The sequence below is a fragment of the Rattus norvegicus genome, chromosome X (genome assembly GCF_021556685.1).
Source record: "Rattus norvegicus strain SHRSP/BbbUtx chromosome X, alternate assembly SHRSP_T2T, whole genome shotgun sequence".
NCBI lineage: Eukaryota > Metazoa > Chordata > Mammalia > Rodentia > Muridae > Rattus > Rattus norvegicus.
Window position 1 is genome coordinate 114,246,750 of NC_141554.1, and position 16,230 is coordinate 114,262,979.

Consider the following 16,230-nt stretch of genomic DNA (forward strand, 5'->3'; position numbering starts at 1 on the left):
GTTTTAAGCTTCCCACAAGACAGCTCCAGACCAAAATAGTTTTCACAAGATAATTCAGTGTAACATTTAAAGACCAATTAACTTCTTCACAATCTCTTGAGGAGAAAATAGTGGTGAGAATTCTGAAACTACTATTACCCTGTTACTCAAACCAAAGACAGCATAAAATTAAGAGCTGTGGACAGCGTACCTCATAGACATTGGTGCAAAAATCCTTAACAAAGTACTAAGAATGGAACACACACACACACACACACACACACACACACACACACACACACACACACGCCGTAACCAATAGCATTTTCTCTAGAGACACAAGAGGTCTGATTCAAGTCTGAAAATCTGTGCCATTCAGCATATTAGCAGCATACAAAAGAAAAATGCATGCTAATAACAACCTATTCAGCAAAGCAATTAGATTAAATTCAACATTCATTCATGATAATTTCTCTTAGAGAAAAGGAGCAGAAGGGAATTTCCTCAGCATAAAGAACATTTGGAAACTGCATGAAGCTAACATTACAGTAAATGATGAAAAATAACTGCCCTTTAAGCAATAAATGGAATTGTATGCAATGCAAAAAGAGCAAGAAAATAAAGGTTTATCTACCAGAAGAAATAAATACTTTCCTTTATGAAGCAGAGATGATTATCTGCATGGAATTCCCCCAAGAAGTCTAAAACTAAATCTTATAAAATGAATGTTAATTCAGAAAGAACATGGGATGTACAATCAACCTGCTTAAACGCAAATACAGTGTTTCAATGTAAAAGAACAAGCAGAAAGCCAACGATGTTTAAGATACAGTTTTGGGTCATTTTTAGGGAAGTAGAGGGGAGGGAATGAGGAAGCAAAGAAAATGAAACAAAACAATGGAAGGAAAAGGTCTAACTAGAGGCCATTGAGAGTAGACTTGAGGAAAACATTCATTACATTTATAGTTAGACAGGAATCTGACACTCAGGTGCAATATTGCACAGTAATGAAATTAAATTAGAATAATAAGTTGGGAAGTTCTTTAAAAACTAATAAGATTTGACACTTTTCATCATAAAGAAATAACAAATATTTGAGGAGCCGAATGTGTTGAACAGCATTCAAATATTATACTACTATGTATAATTTCATAGTTCTCAGTAAGTACATGCTATATCTCTAGCAATTCAAATTTAAGTTTGGAAAAGAACAAGGACAGCACCCATTGCTAACAAAGAATGGGTAAAGCTCTCTAGGCCTCCACCTTAAACAAAGCGGAGGGGAAAGAGGAAAAAATGTACTTACAATCTAATTTCAAAAATAATGGGTTTTAAATATATTCTTGAGACCATTCAGACCAAAAAAAGTAAATATGAATTTCATAAATACAACAGGTTCAGTAAAAATACTGCCACTGTGCTCTTGGGTGCTCTGTGAGCCTTGTGTGTTACTTCTTATTTCTTTTGTAATTCTCAGTAGCTGATTAATCACTGTAACAGGTCTCTAAATCTCCCTTATCTTCACATCTTCAATTTCCTGAAAAATAGCCACATGAGAACAATTTTTTTCTGAGATGTAGCAACAGGGTTCAGAACAATATTCTCTTGAGAGCTTAATATAATGAAAAGAAGGCAGACCTGGAGCTTTAAAAACTGTACCTAATCCCAGTTTTTACTAATTAATAGAGACATCTAGGAAAATCTACTTATTCTCAGCAGCAACTTCGTCATACGACAATAATCTCTAAGGAAGCCATTAGCTATGACATTCTAGGAAATAAAACATGGGCTGCCCTAGGGACGAAAATCTTCCTTACCCTGAGTTAATTGGGCAGGGTTTATGAATGCTATTCCAGTTCTTGGCTATGTGCAATGGCTGCTTAGTCTACAGGAGTCACTGTGGTTTCAGAGCCTTCTGTATGCTGGCGCAATGGGACAGAAGTGGCAGATAAGTGGTTTGTGTAAATGTTTGGGAAATAGACAACCTAGGAAAGGCAGTGGAGTAAGACAAGTAGTTCATGCCAGGCAAAAAGGTGGTGGAATCTACGACTCGGGCAGTTCCAACATGTAGCTCAAATCAGTGGTGCTTGGAAGGAGTCTAGGTGGCTCAGACCAGCAAGACATGCCTATTGAGTAGGAGTTCCAGACATATAAGGATGGTATTTAACCAGCAACGGGAGGGTTTCAATAAGGAAAAGAAAGTAGAGGGAGAGGAGGCAGGCTGGAGGGGAGAAGAGAATAGAGGTGGAGAAGGACATGAAGAATATGAGAAAAGAAAGAGAAGAGAAGGAGAGAGTGATTAATAAGGTGGGATTTCAAGCATAATATGTTTTAACAACCCAATTAACACCCCCTCCTAAATCTCTTCTTTAATATAACTTCCCCATTACCATTACATTTATTTACTAAAGCCCATTCCAGTAATCTGCTCTTCTGAGGAAGAGCAAAAAGTTTTATTGGAAGGGGTTGGAGGGATATATATATATATATATATATATATATATATATATATATATAGAGAGAGAGAGAGAGAGAGAGAGTATATTTGGCATAAACACTTAATGATACATTTTTCCAGTTTTATTGATATAAGGTTAAAATATTTTTAAACTGTGTATACATTTACAGTTCACAGTATGACATAGATAGATAGATAAATATAGATATAGATATACATATACATATATGAATGTGTGAAAATAATTACCCCAATTAAGATCATTAAAGATCTTTCCACCTACAGCATTACCACAGTTTCAATGCGCCAAACTGCACATTGATTTTAAAGACATTCTTGAACAGAACTGTTTCATAAAAGAGCTCCAGGATGCTCTCTACAACTAGGACCTCATCAGAGTTTGCTTTTTGTGGCTTCATTTTCTCATGTTTAGCCACCGAAACATGCAGAGAATGCTGTAGCTGAGGATTAAAGAAGTCCAAGTACAGTTTGGACCTGATACAATCTATGTAATTGTGGTCTTTGAGGCATACAGAATAAAATAGTTTGGAGGAGTGGGGTCATGTCAGCTTGCACCAAGATGGCAAGGGAAATCCTGGGTGGTCAGGCCATGTGCTAAAGGGTGAGAAAGCCTTTGCAAAACCTCCAATAGTCAGTACGCGATAGACCTAGGGGAATGAACTCAATGATACAGCAGAGACAAACAGAATGTAAAGAAGAAAAACACTGCATTTCCCACAACTGAGTACAATATTTGCTTGTATTCACATCTGTAATATTCGCTTATGTATTTTTGTGATTGGATACATATATGTTTATAAATACCGTATTTCATTGACAGCTTTCTTATATAAGGACTGTCTTGATCTTGGCAAGGTATTTTTTAGCTAAAATGCATTTGTTTTTAATCTGTATGTATAGTTGCCTTGCTTCTACAGTGTTTATTATCATAAAATACCTTCTTTGATTTTTTTCACTTATACTTTCAGTCTGGTTTTTTCTTTCTTCCTTTTTCTTTATTCCATTTATTTATCCTTGGCTTGGGTGACACAGGGATTCACTATATATCCCAGCCATTTCACGAGTCTGTGTTCCTCCTATGTAAGTTGCCTGAGTGCTGGAATTACAGTTGTATGTCACTATCTTTACTGCATCAACCTTTGTTTTCTTAAAGGAAAATTGAGTCTCCCATAGGCAGTCAATAGCTGGTGCTTGATCTTTAAGAAAGGGTTGGGAGATCTTCCTGGTTGTTGCCGCCGCAGAGAGCTCGGGGGCAGCACCCAGCGAGCAAACTTGAGCCTTGGGACCACAGGTAAGACCAACTTTTCTGCTGCAAGAGACCTGCCTGGTGAACTCAGGACACACAGAGGCAGAATTCCTCTAGGACCGGGCACTTCCTGTGTTTACCGGGAGTCCCACACCCGCGGATCCCGGCACGCAGCAGCTCTCTGCTCCCAGACCCCGTGGGAGAGAGACCTCACCGCCTGGTCAGGTGGGCATTCCTGAGGCTGCAGAGCGGAGGAGACCACCAACACTGCCCACCCCTGCCCACATCCCTGGCCCAAGAGGAAACTGTATAAGGCCTCTGGGTTCCCGTAGGGGAGGGCCCAGGAGCGGCAGGAACCCTGCGCCTGAGACACCGCCGGAACCTGAAGGAAACAGACAGGATAAACAGTTCTCTGCACCCAAATCCCGTGGGAGGGAGAGCTAAACCTACAGAGAGGCAGACACGCCTGGGAAAACAGAATAGACTGCACTCTGCACACATCCAGACGCCAGAGGAAAACACCAAACGCCATCTGGAACCCTGGTGCACCGAGGCTCCCAGAAAGAGCGGCGCAGATCTTCCCGGTTGCTGCCGCCGCAGAGAGCTCGTGGGCAGCACACCAAGAGCAAACTTGAGCCTTGGGACCACAGGTAAGACCAAATTTTCTGCTGCAAGTGACCTGCCTGGTGAACTCAAGACACAGGCCCACAGGAAGAGCTGAATACCTGTAGAGAGGAAAAACTACACGCCCGAAAGCAGAACACTCTGTCCCGATAAAAGGCTGAAAGAAAACAGGAAAACAGGTCTACAGCACCCCTGACACACAGGCTTATAGGACAGTCTAGCCACTGTCAGAAATAGCAGAACAAAGTAACACTAGAGATAATCTGATGGCGAGAGGCAAGCGCAGGAACCCAAGCAACAGAAACCAAGACTACATGGCATCATCGGAGCCCAATTCTCCCATCAAAACAAACATGGAATATCCAAACACACCAGAAAAGCAAGATCTAGTTTCAAAATCATATTTGATCATGATGCTGGAGGACTTCAAGAAAGACATGAACACACTTAGGGAAACACAGGAAAACATTAATAAACAAGTAGAAGCCTACAGAGAGGAATCGCAAAAATCCCTGAAAGAATTCCAGGAAAACACAATCAAACAGTTGAAGGAATTAAAAATGGAAATAGAAGCAATCAAGAAAGAACACATGGAAACAACCCTGGATATAGAAAACCAAAAGAAGAGACAAGGAGCTGTAGATACAAGCATCACCAACAGAATACAAGAGATGGAAGAGAGAATCTCAGGAGCAGAAGATTCCATAGAAATCATTGACTCAACTGTCAAAGATAATGTAAAGCAGAAAAAGCTACTGCTCCAAAACATACAGGAAATCCAGGACTCAAGGAAAAGATCAAACCTAAGGATAATAGGTATAGAAGAGAGTGAAGACTCCCAGCTCAAAGGACCAGTAAATATCTTCAACAAAATCATAGAAGAAAACTTCCCTAACCTAAAAAAAGAGATACCCATAGGCATACAAGAAGCCTACAGAACTCCAAATAGATTGGACCAGAAAAGAAACACCTCCCGTCACATAATTGTCAAAACAACAAATGCACAAAATAAAGAAAGAATATTAAAAGCAGTAAGGGAAAAAGTTCAAGTAACATATGAAGGCAGAACTATCAGAATCGCACCAGACTTTTCGCCAGAAACTATGAAGGCCAGAAGATCCTGGACTGATGTAATACAGACCCTAAGAAAACACAAATGCCAGCCCAGGTTACTGTATCCTGCAAAACTCTTAATTAACATAGATGGAGAAACCAAGATATTCCATGACAAAACCAAATTTACACAATATCTTTCTACAAATCCAGCACTACAAAGAAAATAAATGGTAAAGCCCAACATAAGGAAGCAAGCTATACCCTAGAAGAAGCAAGAAAATAATCATCTTGGCAACAAAACAAAGAGAAGAAAAGCACACAAACATAACCTCACATCCAAACATGAATAGAACAGGAAGCAATAATCACTATTCCTTAATATCCTCAATATCAATGAGCTCAACTCCCCAATAAAAAGACATAGAATAACAAACTGGATACGCAACGAGGACCCTGCATTCTGCTGACTACAGGAAACACACCTCAGAGACAAGCAGACACTACCTCAGAGTGAAAGGCTGGAAAACAACTTTCCAAGCAAATGGTCTGAAGAAGCAAGCTGGAGTAGCCATTCTAATATCAAATAAAATCAATTTTCAACTAAAAGTCATCAAAAAAGAGAAGGAAGGACACTTCCTATTTATCAAAGGAAAAATCCACCAAGATGAACTCTCAATCCTAAATATCTATGCAACAAATACAAGGGCACCTACATACGTAAAAGAAACCTTACTAAAGCTCAAAACACACATTGCACCTCACACAATAATAGTAGGAGATTTCAACACACCACTCTCATCAATGGACAGATCATGGAAACAGAAATTAAACAGAGACGTAGAAAGACTAAGAGAAGTCATGAGCCAAATTGACTTAACATATATTTATAGAACATTCTATCCTAAAGCAAAAGGATATACCTTCTTCTCAGCTCCTCATGGTACTTTCTCCAAAATTGACCATATAATTAATTGGTCAAAAAACGGGCCTCAACAGGTACAGAAAGATAGAAATAATCCCATGCGTGCTATCGGACCACCACGGCCTAAAACTGGTCTTCAATAACAATAAGGGAAGAATGCCCACATGTACGTGGAAATTGAACAATGCTCTACTAAATGATAACCTGGTCAAGGAAGAAATAAAGAAAGAAATTAAAAACTTTTTAGAATTTAATGAACATGAAGGTACAATATACCGAAACTTATGGGACACAATGAAAGCTGTGCTAAGAGGAAAACTCATAGCACTGAGTGCCTGCAGAAAGAAACAGGAAAGAGCATATGTCAGCAGCTTGACAGCACACCTAAAAGCTCTAGAACAAAAAGAAGCAAATACACCCAGGAGGAGTAGAAGGCAGGAAATAATCAAACACAGAGCTGAAATCAACCAAGTAGAAACGAAAAGGACCATAGAAAGAATCAACAGAACCAAAAGTTGGTTCTTTGAGAAAATCAACAAGATAGATAAACCCTTAGCCAGACTAACGAGAGGACACAGAGAGTGTGTCCAAATGAACAAAATCAGAAATGAAAAGGGAGACATAACTACAGATTCAGAGGAAATTCAAAAAAATCATCAGATCTTACTATAAAAGCCTATATTCAACAAAACTTGAAAATCTTCAGGAAATGGACAATTTCCTAGACAGATACCAGGTATCAAAGTTAAATCAGGAACAGATAAACCAGTTAAACAACCCCATAACTCCTAAGGAAATAGAAGCAGTCATTAAAGCTCTCCCAACCAAAAAGAGCCCAGGTCTAGACGGGTTTAGTGCAGAATTCTATCAGACCTTCATAGAAGACCTCATACCAATATTATCCAAACTATTCCACAAAATTGAAACAGATGGAGCACTACCGAATTCCTTTATGAAGCCACAATTACCCTTATACCTAAACCACACAAAGACCCAACAAAGAAAGAGAACTTCAGACCAATTTCCCTTATGAATATCGACGCAAAAATACTCAATAAAATTCTGGCAAACCGAATCCAAGAGCACATCAAAACAATCATCCACCATGACCAAGTAGGCTTCATCCCAGGCATGCAGGGACGGTTTAATATATGGAAAACCGTCAGCGTGATCCATTATATAAACAAACTGAAAGAACAAAACCACATGATCATTTCATCAGATGCTGAGAAAGCATTTGACAAAATTCAACACCCCTTCATGATAAAAGTCCTGGAACGAATAGGAATTCAAGGCCCATACCAAAACATAGTAAAAGCCATATAAAGCAAACCAGTTGCTAACATTAAACTAAATGGAGAGAAACTTGAAGCAATCTCACTAAAATCAGGGACTAGACAAGGCTGCCCACTCTCTCCCTACTTATTCAATATAGTTCTTGAAGTTCTAGCCAGAGCAATCAGAAAACAAAAGGAGGTCAAGGGGATACAGATCGGAAAAGAAGAAGTCAAAATATCACTATTTGCAGATGATATGATAGTATATTTAAGTGATCCCAAAAGTTCCACCAGAGAACTACTAAAGCTGATAAACAACTTCAGCAAAGTGGCTGGGTATAAAATTAACTCAAATCAGTAGCCTTCCTCTACACAAAAGAGAAACAAGCCGAGAAAGAATAGACCCTTCATAATAGACCCAAATAATATAAAGTACCTCGGTGTGACTTTAACAAAGCAAGTAAAAGATCTGTACAATAAGAACTTCAAGACACTGAAGAAGGAAATTGAAGAAGACCTCAGAAGATGGAAAGCTCTCCCATGCTCATGGATTGGCAGGATTAATATAGTAAAAATGGCCATTTTACCAAAAGCGATCTACAGATTCAATGCAATCCCCATCAAAATACCAATCCAATTCTTCAAAGAGTTAGACAGAAAGATTTGCAAATTCATCTGGAATAACAAAAAACCCAGGATAGCTAAAACTATCCTCAACAATAAAAGGACTTCAGGGGGAATCACTATCCCTGAACTCAAGCAGTATTACAGAGCAATAGTGATAAAAACTGCATGGCATTGGTACAGAGACAGACAGATAGACCAATGGAATAGAATTGAAGACCCAGAAATGAACCCACACACCTATGGTCACTTGATTTTTGACAAAGGAGCCAAAACCATCCAATGGAAAAAAGATAGCATTTTCAGCAAATGGTGCTGGTTCAACTGGAGGGCAACATGTAGAAGAATGCAGATCGATCCATGCTTATCACCCTGTACAAAGCTTAAGTCCAAGTGGATCAAGGACCTCCACATCAAACCAGACATACTCAAACGAATAGAAGAAAAACTAGGGAAGCATCTGGAACACATGGGCACTGGAAAAAATTTCATGAACAAAACACCAATGGCTTATGCTCTAAGATCAAGAATCGACAAATGGGATCTCATAAAACTGCAAAGCTTCTGTAAGGCAAAGGACACTGTGGTTAGGACAAAACGGCAACCAACAGATTGGGGAAAGATCTTTACCAATCCTACAACAGATAGAGGCCTTCTATCCAAAATATACAAAGAACTCAAGAAGTTAGACCGCAGGGAAACAAATAACCCTATTAAAAAATGGGGTTCAGAGCTAAACAAAGAATTCACAGCTGAGGAATGCCGAATGGCTGAGAAACACCTAAAGAAATGTTCAACATCTTTAGTCATAAGGGAAATGCAAATCAAAACAACCCTGAGATTTCACCTCACACCAGTGAGAATGGCTAAGATCAAAAACTCAGGTGACAGTAGATGCTGGCGAGGATGTGGAGAAAGAGGAACACTCCTCCATTGTTGGTGGTATTGCAGACTGGTACAACCATTCTGGAAATCAGTCTGGAGGATCCTCAGAAAATTGGACATTGAACTGCCTGAGGATCCAGCTATACTTCTCTTGGGCATATACCCAAAAGATGCCCCAACATATAAAAAAGACACGTGCTCCACTATGTTCATCGCAGCCTTATTTATAATAGCCAGAAGCTGGAAAGAACCCAGATGCCCTTCAACACAGGAATGGATACAGAAAATGTGGTACATCTACACAATGGAATATTACTCAGCTATCAAAAACAATGACTTTATGAAATTCGTAGGCAAATGGTTGGAACTGGAAAATATCATCCTGTGTGAGCTAACCCAATCACAGAAAGACATACATGGTATGCACTCATTGATAAGTGGCTATTAGCCCAAATGCTTGAATTACCCTAGATTCCTAGAACAAATGAAACTCAAGACGGATGATCAAAATTTGAATGCTTCACTCCTTCTTTAAAAGGGGAACAAGAATACCCTTGGCAGGGAATAGAGAGGCAAAGATTAAAACAGAGACTGAAGGAACACCCATTCAGAGCCTGCCCCACATGTGGCCCATACATATACAGCCACCCAATTAGACAAGAAGGATGAAGCAAAGAAGTGCAGACCGACAGGAGCCGGATGTAGATCGCTCCTGAGAGACACAGCCAGAATACAGCAAATACAGAGGCGAATGCCAGCAGCAAACCACTGAACTGAGAATAGGACCCCCGTTGAAGTAATCAGAGAAAGAACTGAAACAGCTTGAAGGGGCCCGAGACCCCATATGTACAACAATGCCAAGCAACCAGAGCTTCCAGGGACTAAGCCACTACCTAAAGACTATACATGGACTGACCCTGGACTCTGACCTCATAGGTAGCCATGAATATCCTAGTAAGAGCACCAGTGGAAGGGGAAGCCCTGGGTCCTGCTAAGACTGAACCCCCAGTGAACTAGACTGTTGGGGGGAGGGCGGCAATGGGGGGAGGTTTGGGAGGGGAACACCCATAAAAAGGGGAGGGAGGAGGGGGATGTTTGCCCGGAAACCGGGAAAGGGAATAACAGTTGAAATGTATATAAGAAATACTCAATTAATAAAAAAAAAAGAAAGGGTTGGTTTGTTTTTCTTTTATATGTGTAAATGTTTTGATTTCAGAATTCAGGCTCTCTCTGTGAAGTTTTAATTAACTACTTTAGATAAGGAACCTTTTTTTCCTTTTGTTCAATCTTGTAGTGATTTGCATACACATCGAGGAATTAATCATCATAATAAACTCCACATCATTGTTTTCCTCATCTCAATTTATGGGTGACAGTGAATGAGTTTGAACCTTTCTAAAGGAAGTATACACTCTCTTCTCAAACTATGCTGGGAGAGGATGAACCTAATATTTTGCATGCTCTACACTGGTTACAATATGAAACACTCAAGAGGCCCTCAAATTTCACTCTTTTACCTTGATGAATACTTGATCTGTCCCTGCATCTCTTTACTTCAAACCCTTCTCACTCTGTTTGAAAACCCTGCAAATACTCTTCATTAATTACTGGCAAAACAGAACTGACTTTCTAAATGCAAATAAGACCTGGCTCTTCATCCAAAATAAACTCATCAATTACATCTCATGCCCTAAAGAGAAGGTCTATGGCACGAAAAGAAGCCCTAAAAACAATTTGTAAAAACTGAGATCATTTTTCTTTTATCTGCTACTCTATCAAATCCTTACTTGGTCTAGGGTTTGATGTGTGGTACATGCTCAGCAAATACTTGTTGACTGAATATGTAAATGATTTGAGAGTCATTTAATGTCACAAATAAAATTTCAGAGATTGTGGTTTTGGAAACATTGTTCAGCCTTATGGATTTACAGATTAGTAAAATGAGGTTCAAAGAGTTTAGCCCTAAGCCAGTGTTCATTTCAATGCTGTGGGGAAATGAACTTTGACGTATTAAAAAAAAAAGTGGGTCTTCCAAAATGGAATGGAACACTCATTCTCTAAACAACTTTAAATATAGAAAGCATGAAAGGGACAGAAATGGAATTCATTAGATAATGCTAGAAAATGTTGTAACTTGGAACAGTATGGTATTACAGAAAAAGGCATTTATTCCCATCTTTGTAAGGTATGTTAAAAGCCCAGAGCCATTTTCCAAATATACTTATAGAATTTTATGAAGCAAAAAGGAACAGGTACAAAATGAGCAAAATAATAGCTAAAAATTACAGGAATGGAGCCCTCATGCTTGCATAGATTTTTCTAGAATTTCCAGCTCTATGAACATCTCACCTCAAATATAAAAGGGAACTTTGGCCTCCAGTTTCAATCGAGAGATTCTTATTCTAAGGCAAAGGAGTCATCATATACTATTTTCTCTCACAAAACCCAGTTAGATTTGGAAAATAGTCTACATTTATGTGTAACAACAACAACAACAACAATGACAACGACAAAAACAACAATAATAGTAATAATAATAAACTACTAGATTTGTAGGGCAAGGATATTATTTGGCCTAAGTATATTTGCGAAGCAAAAACATTGTAAATATATATATATATATATGAAGGTGAAGCTGTACAGTTTTAGGGGGTACAAGATCTACCAGGGACACAGCGCTATGGTCACCAGGACCGACAGGAAGGTTTTTCAGTTTTTTGATGCCAAATTTGAGTCTGCATTCCTTTCCTAAAGGAATCCTCGGCAGATAACCTGGACTGTCCTGTACAGAAGAAAACACAAGACAGTCGGAAGATATTTAAAAGAAAAGAGGGGTTGGGGATTTAGCTCAGTGGTAGAGCGCTTGCCTAGGAAGCGCAAGGCCCTGGGTTCGGTCCCCAGCTCCGGGGGAAAAAAAAAAGATTTAAAAGAAAAGAACCCGCCCTGCAGTCAACTTCCAGTGAGCCATCACTGGTGCGTCTCTGGCTGATATAATGGCCAAGAGGACTCAGAAACCAGAAGTTAGGAAATCTCAGGGCTGCCAAGGAAGCAAAAAAGGCTAAGCAGGCATCAAAGAAGACAACAATGGCGGCTGCTGAGGCCCCCACAAAGGTGGCCCCTAAACCAAAGATTGTGAAGCCTGTGAAGGTCTCTGCTCCCAGAGTTGGTAGGAAACGCTAATTTGGTGGATCAGAGTTTAAAATAAAGATCTGTCTTTGACTCTTAAAAAAAAAGGAAATCAAAATAAATTACTAATTCCTCAACCAATGAAACAAAATTAGCTGCAATCCTTAGATTTTCTTGGGTTTCTCAAGCACTCTTTTGAGTCATTTACCATTTTCAGTTCTTATTTTCAGTCCTTAGCCATGCCATGTTCTCTCACAACCCTGGGTTTCCTTTCTTGATTTGTGTGTGTGATATTATTATTATTATTATTATTATTATTATTATTATTATTATTATCCAAGATCAATAAATTCCATTCGTGTATCTGTGGAAAGCCGTGATAACATTCGCCGTCACAAGATGGCGCTGGCTTCCGCTTCGCCAGCCCGACTTCCTTTCAGGAAGCTAGCTGTGTGCGCATGTGCAAGAGTGTGTTCGCGCCAAGTCTTTGCCCACCCCAGGGCGTGCCAGTGAGATCATGGGTAAGCGACCAATCAGGCGTGGACGCACCGTGCTAGGGTTTTATAAGCAGCGCCTTTCTGGGCCCCGGGTTTCTCCTCTTCAAGATGTAATAAATGCTTTGCTGCAGAAGGATCCTGGTGTCCGCGTGTCGTTCCTGCTGGCGGGACGATAGCGCGGGACATGTATCTTTCATACTTTCTATGTTTAAAGTTGTTTAGAGAATGAGTATATATATATATATATATATATATATATATATATATATATATATATATATATATGTATATATATATACATATATATATATATATATATATTTGTTTTGATTTACTCTTTTTTCCCACAGCGAAAGAAAAAACATGAAGTTAGATGGATAGGGATGTGGGAAGGATCTTGGAGCTGTTGTGGAAAAAGAGAGAATGTGATCAAAATATGTTGTATGGAAAAAAAGCCATTAAATATACTATCATTAATGGTGAAGGCAATAATTTTTCCCCTAAGACAAGGAAAAATAAATGAAAATGTGTTATCATCATTAGATAACATAGACAAGAAATTCTGATCAATGCAATGGAAAAAGAATAAAATTATAAAAAAGCTATCCAGACCAAAATAAATTTCTTTTTGTTCACAGATTCTATGACACCAAACAGAAAAACTACTGGCTCATAAATAAGTTCATGTAGAATGCAAAATATACGGCCAATACTTTAAACTTGATTGTCTACATGTTATCAATCATATGTAGTAACTTAAAATATAAAAGTATGTTTAACAATAAGATAAACTATTAAGTACTTTCTTTGTGACAAAGCTGATACAATATTCATTAGACTTCACACTTAAATCTAAAACATGGCTGACAGTAAGGATTTAAATAAATCAAGAATTATGCTTTTCTCAGAAGATCAGAAATCTGGACGTGAAGATGTCATTCTTTCCCAAACTGATGTTAGTTAATATCTACAGCAAGACAAAACTTCTGTAATGAGGATTGAGTGAGACCCTGATAGATGGATACAGCAATATGTCATTAGGAGTCATTTTATTCCTATGTCCTTTTAGCAAAGTAGTAATATTAGGTTTTCTTATAAGCCCATGATCTATCTAGTCTCGGTTTGTTGGCCACCTGAGTAGTGTCATGTATGGGAATCTCATAGATGAATCTTAATTTTAACTTTAAAACGTTTTTGGATGTGGAGGTCAGAGTGGAAACAGGTGTGAGTGGAAGCAGCAGAAGGAGTCATGGCTGCCAAAGTGAGTCCATCGGAAAGTTCGGCCTGGCGTTAGCAGTTACAGGAGTCGAGGTGAACTCTGCTTTATATAACGTGGATGCTGGACACACAGCTGTCATCTTCGACCGATTCTGTGGCATACAGGACATTGTGGTAGGGGAAGGGACTCGCTTTCTCATCCCTTAGGTACAGAAGCCAATCATCTTTGACTGCTGCTCTCGACCACGGAATGTGCCGGTCATCACCGGTAGCAAAGACTTGCAGAATGTCAACATCACACTACGCATCCTCTTCCGGCCGGTGGCCAGCCAGCTTCCTTGTATCTATGCCAGCATTGGCGATGACTATGAAGAGCGGGTGCTGCCATCTATCACCACGAGATCTTCAAGTCGGTTGTGGCTTGATTCGATGCTGGAGAATTGATTACCCAGCGAGAGCTGGTCTCCAGGCAGGTGAGAGATGACCTCACAGAGCAAGCAGCAACTTTCCGGCTCATCCTGGATGACGTGTCCCTGACACATCCGACCTTCGGGAAGGAGTTCACAGAGCTGTGGAAGCCAAACAGGTGGCTCAGCAGGAAGCAGAGAGAGCCAGATTTGTAGTGGAAAAGGCTGAGCAGCAGCAGAAGGCGGCCATCATCTCTACTGAGGGGGACTCCAAGGCAGCAGCCGAGCTGATCGCCAACTCGCTGGCCACCGCCGGTGATGGCCTGATCGAGCTGCGAAAGCTGGAAGCTGCTAAGGACATTGCTTACCAGCTCTCCCGCTCTCGGAACATCACCTACCTGCCAGCAGGGCAGTCCGTGCTCCTCCAGCTCCCCCAGTAAGGCCAACCAGGCCACGCCCTCCATCGCTCTGAATGACGCCTTCCTTCTGCCCCACCCCAGAAATCACTGTGAAATTTAATGATTGGCTTAACATGAAGGAAATAAAGGTAAAATCACTTCAGATCTCTAATTATCAAATGAAGCTTTTATTGTTACACTTTTTACCCACTTTTATATCCAAAATTGCCAAGTGCCTATGCAGACTGGCCTTCCACCCTGGGTGCTGGCAGTTGGCAGAAGAAAGGCAGGGCAGTGTGTGTGGTGGACGGGGAGCCAGCTGGCAGCCTGAGTAGACCTAAAGCCTCCATTTTTGCCATATATTGAAGATTTACAGACAGTGGCGCACACACGTGAACCAAAAGGTAAGCCCTCAATTTTTCCAGTCATACGAACCCGGACAGATGCAGCTGAGGAGGGCTGGAGGAAGTGTCTGTCTTAACTGTAAGGCCATTCCCTCTTAACCATGGCCAGCGGAAGCAGGTGTGTGTGTGCGACCAGGGCATGGAGTGAAGAATCTGCCCATCAAGGTGGGTGGGCCTAATTTTGCTGCCCCCACCAGAGACCTAAACTTTGGATAGACTTGGATAGGACAAGAGGCCTGGACTGAGATGTGAGTCCTCTGGAAGACTTCCTGTCCACCCCCTACATCGGTCCTCTCTTATATTTTTGGTTGTGAGCCTAGCCTTTAACGGCTGAGCCATCTCTCCAGCCCACATCGGTCCTCTCAAATATCCAATGGGATTCCAGCTTGAAGGATTGCATCCTGCTGGGGCTGAGCACACCTGCCAGGGACATGTGCGCCTGCCCTCCCGCTCCCTCTCTCCGAGATTGCCCTTCCTTCCCAAGAGCTGTGGGCCAGTGCTCTAAAGGAATCAATCAAGGAAAGAAAACACAATGTAAGCTGCTGTCAATAAATGACACCCTGACCCTCCAAAAAAAGTTTTTGATTATTCCCATAACATTGGTACCAATATTACACCAGTACGTCTTGCTATTGTAAGTCACAGAGTTTTTATCTGGGTGGCATTGATGATTATTTTTCTCCACATGCACTGTGCAGAGCACCCCCCCCCCCAGCACTGTGAATGCTAATTGGTACGAAGCCTCCTGTGAAGTACCAGCTCAAATTCTCCATGTTTGATAGCCTATGTAAATGTTGACTTCAGCCATACGGCCCTATAATCAGCCTGTAGAAAGCAACCAACAATCCTTGCAAAAGCTTGTGATGGGGGAGGGGGTGGGCATTACTATGAGACCTCTGTCTGATGATTCAACCCAATCCTTGTACTACGATGTTTTACTTGGTGGCCTAAAATATCTAGATGGGGATTATCTGCTCCATTATGGGATGACTGGATTTAAATTCATTTTATATGTGTATATATATATTTTTTTATATTCTTTTTTTTTTTATTAACTTGAGTATTTCTTATATACATTTCGAGTGTTA

At 40.3% G+C, this 16,230-nt stretch overlaps 2 pseudogenes; both read left to right on the forward strand.

The window, feature by feature from the left end:
* Positions 1 to 11,715: 11,715 nt before the first annotated feature.
* LOC134483997 (large ribosomal subunit protein eL24-like) lies at positions 11,716 to 12,272 on the forward strand (annotated as a pseudogene).
* Positions 12,273 to 13,879: 1,607 nt separating this feature from the next.
* Phb1-ps20 (prohibitin 1, pseudogene 20) lies at positions 13,880 to 14,929 on the forward strand (annotated as a pseudogene).
* The last annotated feature ends 1,301 nt before the right edge of the window (positions 14,930 to 16,230 follow it).